This window comes from Schistocerca gregaria, chromosome 3, assembly GCF_023897955.1.
Source record: "Schistocerca gregaria isolate iqSchGreg1 chromosome 3, iqSchGreg1.2, whole genome shotgun sequence".
In the NCBI taxonomy this organism is placed as follows: Eukaryota; Metazoa; Arthropoda; class Insecta; order Orthoptera; family Acrididae; genus Schistocerca; species Schistocerca gregaria.
The window spans coordinates 375,628,874-375,637,888 of NC_064922.1; the positions used below are offsets into that span (position 1 = coordinate 375,628,874).

Below are 9,015 nucleotides of genomic sequence, written 5' to 3' on the forward strand. Positions count from 1 at the left end.
CTGGAAGTTTCTAACGGCCGAGGAACTCAACGTTAAGAAAATGACGGACTTGTCTTGTACATGAATGAATACAGAACAGCGGTTTTTTCCTCACGGCATAAAAGTGTTTCACTTGACTCCATTACATGTCATAAAGTATGAAAGAATTCTGATAACATGGAGATTTGCAATTTTCTCCGTACGCAAACGGGACCTAAACAATAGGGCCTTCTTGCAGGAAGGCAAGCTTATCTCAGAAACTCAGTACGGACTCAAGGGGAAAAAAACCATAGCCGTGAAACACAGCTTGCTTTATTGATACACATGTCTTGCAACAAATAGATGCAGGTGAACAGGTAGAGCCCGTTTTCGAAGATTATCGAAAGGTGTCCGACTCTTAACAATATCGTCGACTGTTTCACCAAGACAGGATCAGACGGAGTGTCTTTGCAAATATGTGGTTGGCTCGGAGTATATTTCACTAACATGACCCAACACGTTACACTGGTCGGCGAATATTCCACAGAAATAGAAGGAGCAGCAAGTGTGCCGCATGTAAGCGTAACAGACCATGATATCGATGGGTGTTGATAAACAGTTTATCAGGTAGAATCAAAACATAATAAGATTGCTCGCTGGTGATTCTTTTGTGTACAGTAAACTCTGGTCGTTGGACGATGTAAGGTACCGTAGAGTTGGATAAAATTTTAGGTCCATGTAGTGAGTGGCAGCTATTTTCAAATGTGTTTGAATGTATAATATTGACTATAACAGAGAGAAAGAACCCAGAAGTTGTAAACATCTTAACCATGTCGCATCGAATAACTGTTAATAATTATACTAAAAAGTGCAATCTATAATACGGGACAATGGCGTAAAATCGGTGTTATGGAAGGCGAATAGTAGACTTGGTTCTGTGGGAAAAGTTCCGGGAAAATGTAGTGCAATCTGTAACGGAAACTGTTTGCAAGACGCTGGTGCGACCTATTATACGGTTCCAGTATTTGGAGTCCTAATCAGGTAGGTTCGGCAACAGACACGCAGCTAACATCATCAAGTTCGGTACGCTCACACGCAAGTGTAACAGAAACTTTGGGAACTTAAATGGAAATTCTTGGAAGGAAGACGTAGTTCTCGCCAAACCATATTGCATATATTCAGAGCACCTGTATAATAAAGAGACTGTGCGACAGTTCAGTTGCCAATACTGTACATAAGAGGTATTACGGTGCATACAGAGGCATGTAGACAATCATTTTCTTCTCGCCCAGTACGCGAATGGAACAGGAAAGACAGTCAATACTGGTAGGAAGTATCCTCCGCCATACACTGAAAAGTGGTGTGAAGTATAAAGTTACGTAGACGTAACTGGGAAGGGAGTAACTACTATTATCGGGAAATACATTCCGCCCTGTAGAATACGGTAGCTTGACTGTTTTATAAACAGAAAACCGCCGACATCTGTATTTCGATTTTTCAGGGTTTCATTCCCGCTACGTATTTTAGAGTGAAAGCTCCATCGCTGGGGTTTCCAAGATGCACTTCACGTTTCTTCATCAAGATTCTTGAAAGCCTACTTACGTATTTCAAAAGCCAACTTTAAGGGAGGAATGTAAGATTGTACGACAAACCCCTACGTATCGCTCTAGTAGAAACCGCGACTATAAGATTAAGTTACCCCGCTCGTGGACGCGTCCAGGCAATCATTCATCCAGCACACCATACGTTACGTGAACAAAGAGTAGTTCTAATATGTGGTACACTGGGCAGCATCCTCTGTCATGTACCGCGTACGGATTTACAAAATTTAGATGTTGATCTCTGGTCATACAAAATGACTATTTGCAATGTTTTTATAAACCCGTTTGTTAACGGTGAGCTTGGATAATGAAAAAAATGGCAAAAGAATTTCAGCATGAACCACCTTTAAGCAGGCTCTTGCAATGTTCAGAAGCATTTTCCTTTCCAGGTCATGATAAAACAAAAAACCGGATGTTTCCTGGAAACCCTGAGGATGGAGCGTCTAAGACCCCAGGCGACGAAACTTTTTAATTATATAGCCTTCAGCTGAAATATAAATATTATCGCTTGTTTTTTAAATAACTGAAGATCCTTACAAATAGCTCACTCTTGTATTCTGGTTGCGGTATCAGACGGAGATATCCTTACGTAATTTGAACACTGTGTTGGTATCAGCTTCAGCAACTCAACCCATTTGAAACTTCTTAATGAAGGTTTCCGTCAGAGTTGTATATATACTTTTATTAGTAATTATTTTCGAACTTATCATTCATTCTCAAACCATTACTTGTGTCTGTAAAGTTTCACTGTACAAAATATAGTTGTTTTTACATCAGATACATATAACAAATGTTATTTGATTAGATAAATGTAACAAATGTTATTTGACTGTATTACGGTTGTCTTGATGTCTTCGAAATTCGATCGGCGTGTTTAGTTGTTTGGACATAAAAATTTGACAGTCGCCTTCAGTTGTTTATTGTGTGTCCGTATATGGACACACACAATAAACATGTGAAGGCTCCTGTCGAACTTTTAAGTCTTAACAAATAAAGACGCCTGTCGAATTCTGAACGCATCAAGTAAGCTTTTCTTTTTACTGATCTGATGTAAAAACGAATGTGCTATGTTGAGTGAAACATTACAAATGCAGGTAATGGTTCGAGAATGAACGAAAACTTCGAAGATAGTCACTGATAAAAATGTTATTTGCAGCTCTGACGGAAACCTTAATTGCTGATTCGAATCATGCTGCTTCGGGATGGTAGGTCCGCAGTTATACAGTACTGAGAAAATTTCATAATTTTTTTATTTTGTCCGTCTCACTTGCATGAATGTACAAGTTTGTTGCAGCGACTATCGGCTTCGGCTTGACACGCCCATTATCAAAGCACAGATATTGTTATTTACTGTAGCTAGTATTATAACGTGGTGCAAAAAGAACGAATAGCTTCCGTGCAGAAAATCGAATTGTGTGAAGCAAGTATTCTCATTGAATAGTTAGCCTATGTGTCTGGTATTAAACCTGAACGACACAATCTTAATTAATAAATAACGGAGGTATCTTCGTTTACTGATGCTAAGCGACGTATTATTATTGTGAAGAAGCACAATTAGAAATTCAAATAAACCAAACATTTATGATTAAATTTCGCATACTAAGAATTACGAACTAAATGAAGTTCTGTAATCCTAAAGTTTTAGCACCAAGATTGGGCATGCGTGTTTCCTGTCAAGAAGAAGGCGACAGTAACGAGACAGGAGGTAAAGCTTTAATTAATTTCCACCGAAGATCGTGCAGAATAGAAATCCTGAGTCCCCAAGAGATAAATGTTCTAGTGTTTTGTGTTTATTGCGATAATGTACCCTTTTCCTGTTATAACGTCAACAAAGTTTTCGAGATATTTTTTATGTTTAAAATATGTTTGTTCGTTTGGAAGATCTTCTGGGTATTTTATCGTATGGGAGTAATTTTCCGTTTCCTCCAAAATGTTTATTTTATGTCCTTTAGGTACTTTGTGTAGAATTTTAGGACATTTTCAATATTTTACGCTTTATGTAGAAATGCAAGTAAAAGGAGGATTGGTTGCTTTCGCAGTTTTGTGTGTGTTCCTTAAATCTTGATTCCGAAATTCCTGCACTACATAAAAAACACAAAAATAATATTTTTTAAAAGTTAAACATACAGCATCTCTCGAGTATAAGCTATTAAAAAATGTGTCACAAATAATTTCACAACTTCACGCACATAAAAAGTAAACATATAATGATTTCACAACAGAAAGGCAACCGACATTAAAGGTCAACTTGAAGGCTATGAATGAATAACATTTTCAAGTTGTTTTCAGCCTTCTAAACATGTGCCAGATATGAATGTGTATGCCTGGGTACATGAAGAGCACGTTTCGTGATAGCAGATGAAGCATTTTGTACAACGAATCCATTTCTCTCCGGTTGCTTTCTCAGTAGAAAAAGTGAAATTATAAATAGCAAATAAAATGACTTTTTAATAACAATCCCAAATTTCGTTCTAGAGACCAAAATAGCAATTGAAAGGGGCATAAAATTATGAACATCCCCAGATTTATTACAATGGCCGCTAGAGCAAAAAAGGCCATACAGTTGAAAATAACGATTACATGCCAGAAACTGCAACACACGACTGAAGTAAAGCTCAATATTTGATCACAACCAGCGCTCACACTACTAGTAGCAGGCTTTTAATTTGATTATTGCTCCAACCTCACCTGAGCGTAAAAAGACGAATTCCCTCGTGCACGGAAGCTAGGCGTGCTACCCACAGCAGATTCTCTCAACGAAACTATGGACTGAGGTCTCGCATGCACGAATAGTTAAACGTTTCTTACCAAAAGTGGCAACCGGAAATTCTTAGGGGGCGAAATTTGGAGCAGGGACGATATTAGGTTCCGTTACCTTACCACTTTCACAGGTGCAACTAGTAATGGTAAAACTCCGAAAGGAGGTCGTATTCTTACTTGAATAACTTCGACTGAATAAACAAATGAAGAAACAAATGAAGAAACAAAAAAAAACTTGAAATTAAAATAATTTGTGTTGTTCTTCGACCTCATTCAAATTACGGTCCCTCTGGAAACGGAAGTAGTGATTCGATAAAATGTAGACTGTACTATTACATTTTGTTTATCAGAATTTGCACGTATGAATTGTTCATACAAGAACTATGCAAGCAATACGCTTGTGCACCATCTCTGAATTTACTCACTTTCTTTGCTGTATCTATCGTTAAAACCTCATGTCTACGAGATAAATGTAAGCGCTGGACTAATTTCATTCGTCCGCTGTTTTTGTTCTTCTGGTGTTTCGAATAATCTTTTTAGAATCGTTTCTCGCGTGTCATCTTGGAAAGATACCGCAGCCATTCTGCTGCACTCTAGTAAAGATTCGTAGGAAAATCTTAATATACTAGTGTCAACATTGTCCTGTGATGTTGTCAGAGAGACGCGGTTGGAACAAAGATCTCGACAGCACATTATTAGAGGATTTTAATGACCAAACACTCATCGTGTTCTGTCATTGATTTTCATTGCGTATTATGCACTACGTCCCTGAGACATCTGTTCCTGTTATTTCTTGTATTGTGTGGTATTTTTCTCGCAAACCGTACATTGGATGATTCGGTCATTTGTTCTCTAACAATGATCATGTCGTATGTCCATATCAGTTGGAAACTGGCCCCCACGATTAACTGAATTTCGTTGAACTGGGCACCACGCGACGAAAGTTTTTTTTTTTTTTTTTTTTTTTTTTTTTTTTTTGCGGATAACTATACGCGAGCAACCACGATCTGGTGGTGCCTACCCTGATTACAAACTATTTTAAAATGTTATTTTTATTTTTATGGGATTCCACAGCCTCGCTGTATTCTGAGAATGAAAACATGCTTCTGGTAGACTGTATTCTTTTTATTATCTATGCAATCGGCCAATTTCAACCTTTGGCCATTTTCAAGAACATCTCTTAAGCTTCCAGGTTAATTTTACATTGTAATATGTCGCTGGTGCATGTGGATCGGAATGCATCTCACTTCTGTACGTATGAGGCACATAAACAATACACTATCGCACATGGTTACGTTTATTAGCCGACACCGACAGAAGAGCTTTTCCACTTTCGTCGGCTAATAGACGTAAGCTATATTGTTTTCGTGCCGCAAACGGACAGATGTAAGATGTGTTCCGGTCCACGTGCACCAGCGATGTATTATAACGTAAAATGAAGCTGGAAGCTTAAGATACGTGCTTCAAAATAACCAAGTGTTAGAAATGGACAATTGCATACATATTTAGAAGGATACACCCTACCAGAACCACGTTTTCATTCTCTTTGCCAATTATTTTCCAATTTCTTTCAAATCTCAGAAGTTTCAGTTCTAAAATCTGTTTACCCGGTAGTAACGCGTAAGACGAATGCCGAAAACGTGTGCGAGCAGAGAGAATTGCAGTTCCGTCACCTTCGGGCGCCGGCGCCAAGCGGCGGCTAATCTGCGATTCGCGCGCAGTGCGTAGTTGCTAGCGGTGTCCTTTGAGTCGGCACCGACGAGGACGCATACGTAAACCGGTCTGGGCTGCGCGTAGAGCGCAACGCAACGTGACCCGCTCGCTCCCTGGCGGGAGGCTCGACTTTTCCGCAGCAGCGGCGGCGGCAGCCCGACGAGAGCCCCGGCGGGCAGTTTCGGCGAGCGGCTACGAATTCCCGGAACGGGTGCAGAAGGCGAGGCGATTTTCCGCCGATATCCGACAGAAATCTCGGCGCACAGTTGCGTCACACGGCTTGCGGCAACGGCGGCGGCTGCGGCGGTGACGGCGACACCGGCAGCGCGGCGCTGCAGGCCACCTGGACGCGGAGGATGAACTGGTTGCGAAGTGGAGCAAGCGATGGCTCGCCCGCTCCCGGCCGCAAGTAGGCCGCCCGCGCAATATACATGAAAATCGCGCCCCTCTCGCTGCACCGCCCTGGCGGAACTCTCCGCGAATAATGCACTCTCTCTCTGTAGTGCCACTCACCGGCAGCTGAGAGGTAAACGCCCGGCATTACGATCAGAGTAACAGTGGTACCTACGCACGCAGTTCTCTTAGCAAAATTCGATGACGACATGTGATTTAATACACGACTGATGTACACAAATTCAGCTTCGGCGAGGAATAGGCTCTATGCTGGCGTCTAGCTTCACTTTCTCCCTCCCCCACATCAGCATACAACACAAATATGGCCCCCATAAGCATAGTCTCCTATCCTCAACACAAGTTGTGAATCAAGTAGAGATTTTCTATTGTAGTTTTTGTAGTGTATCCTCAAAGAAGAATCGCCCGTAGTACTACTTTCACCCACATACGTGTCTCTCGAAGTGAACACAAGAAAATCAGTCGGACTGACTAGTGTGTGGCAGTGGAAACTCCTCCCCCTCCATGCCCCCAGAATCTTGCCTATAATGACAGACTGATTTGTAGCGTTGCTCGATGTCTAGGATAGAAAAATGTGAAACGAAGGTTGTGACAACAGAGTCATCTGTATCGCAGGATGATGTCCATATTTGACGCTTTTGGCCATATTTAACGCTGTTTCCGTTATAAAACCTAAATCAGTATGGTAAATTCAAAGCATCTATGTTAGTTACCGACAAGTCTTTGACTTTTTTCTAATGACTATTACGTACATATAACGTACATAAACTTCAAAAAGGCTGTTCTACGTAACTTTCGCTGTAAAATTACTGCTCGTATGATGATTTATCGGGAGCCGTTTTGTGAGTCAAACATTTGCGAATGGAACGCAGAGGGGGGAGGGGGGAGAGATGCTGGCAGTAAAATGACCATCGGCCACACACTGTAATGTAGCTCGCGCAGTACACATATAGTTGACAGAACTCTCACACTTCGCGAAGGGTAGATGGGATTGTCTGCAAATGAATACAAATCTTTTCAGTTAGGAGGCTGATACTGCTCCTTGGGGTCCCCCAGCAACCGTGCATCACGACTTTGTTGTGGAAATTGTTTGTGTTGTGGAAATTCGTATGTTGCACATTAAACGCGGCAGATTTTCAATACTTTACGTCTAACGACGCTCCACATAACATTTTCAGTACTTAATTTTTTATTTAATAAAATTGTAACCGACTAATCTGCTCTGTTCCAAATCATGAAGAGTGGAAACGAAACATTTAGCTGATTAAGTAATTTGAATTACAAATAAGTTTACTACATCGAATACTTCCCCGTTGCTATTGTTACGCGAATACGAAAAGTTCATAGTTCTTGAAGTCAAAAACGAGATAGAGATGGTCATTAAATTTCGAAGCTGGTAGCCAGTCTAAATATTCTGTAGAATCACACAATTTAAATAAATCATTATAGTTCTTCGTTATTTGTATGTTTTACGGTCCATTTTACTCCGCTGATTGAACCGTGTCTCATTGAAAATTGCGTAAAATAAATAAATAAAAAGATAAAATGCAATAAAATTTCAGTCTACGTCTGTCGTCTGGGCTACTGCAGATGGTTGTAATTCCTACCGGTCCGAGATGAAGTGCTGCATATGACTCTGTTTAAAGATTTTTTCAGGTACACGAATGGATAAATTACGGTGTTACAATCACTCCGTGAGAAGATTCGAGAGCTCATATACGTTAGTAGAGAGGTCAGACAGTGGTGGAGATGCAGCCAGTATGCTCCGGCTGAGACAGACAGCAGCGTGTCGCACCTACCTTGAAGAGTGAGCCGCGAGCGCGCTCGGTGGCTGACAACCGAGGGGGCGTAACAGGGGCCAAGACAGCGGCGCGGCGCTCAGCTGCCGTAGCGCGCACAGCACTCGCCGCCACTGACCGCGGCGTGCGGGTCGCCACAGCCGAACCAGTCACCCGGGAGCTCAGCTGCCACTAGAGTCCCGCACAGCCCGTTCTGTCGCTTTCCTCACCACTCGCAGGGGAATTAGCTCCTCACTCGACAGCGTGCGAACAGACGCGGCAGAGGCAGCGGGGTGAGAGACGACTCAGTCGGCACTGGAGCAGTCACTATCCGAGAGGGGTTCGGCGTGCCGCACTGGCGGCTCCATGGCAACGGAGAGACGCGGTCTGGTAAGGATGCTGCAGCGGACACACGCGGGAGCGCGCTCGGAGAAGCAGCCTACGCCGAACGCAGACGATCGCAGACTGAGCGCAGCTGGCCGCTGCCGAGGCGCGCCGCCGCCGCTCGGTCGTGTCCGTCGGTGGTCGGCAGAGCTCGGCCGCGGCGGCGCGCCATGTAAACAGCGCACTGGCGCAGCGCGGCGCGGTGCGTCGCGGCGCGCGCTGTCTGGTCGGGTCCAGAGAAGTCGCGGAAATCCCTCGTCGGCGGCTGGCTGTTGCCAGTGCTTTATGTAATGGCAGACTTCCCGCTCGGCTAGGTGGCCACGCAACGGGCGTGGCCCGCCTCCGGAAGAGGCGTTCCGCTTCTGTAGACGCAATCCGAGCTGGGAGGGCACCCGAGCCGCCAGGTTACG

General features: G+C 43.1%; 1 protein-coding gene across 1 annotated transcript in view; it reads right to left on the reverse strand.

Annotated features, from left to right (window-relative positions):
- The window catches only part of LOC126355185 (noggin-3-like), a 555,371-nt gene extending 546,683 nt beyond the window's left edge, over window positions 1-8,688 (reverse strand). The window contains exon 1 of the mRNA XM_050005406.1: window positions 8,243-8,688. The gene's annotated coding sequence lies outside the window, so the exon portion shown is untranslated. The remainder of the gene's footprint in view (window positions 1-8,242) is intronic.
- Between the last annotated feature and the right edge of the window lie 327 nt (window positions 8,689-9,015).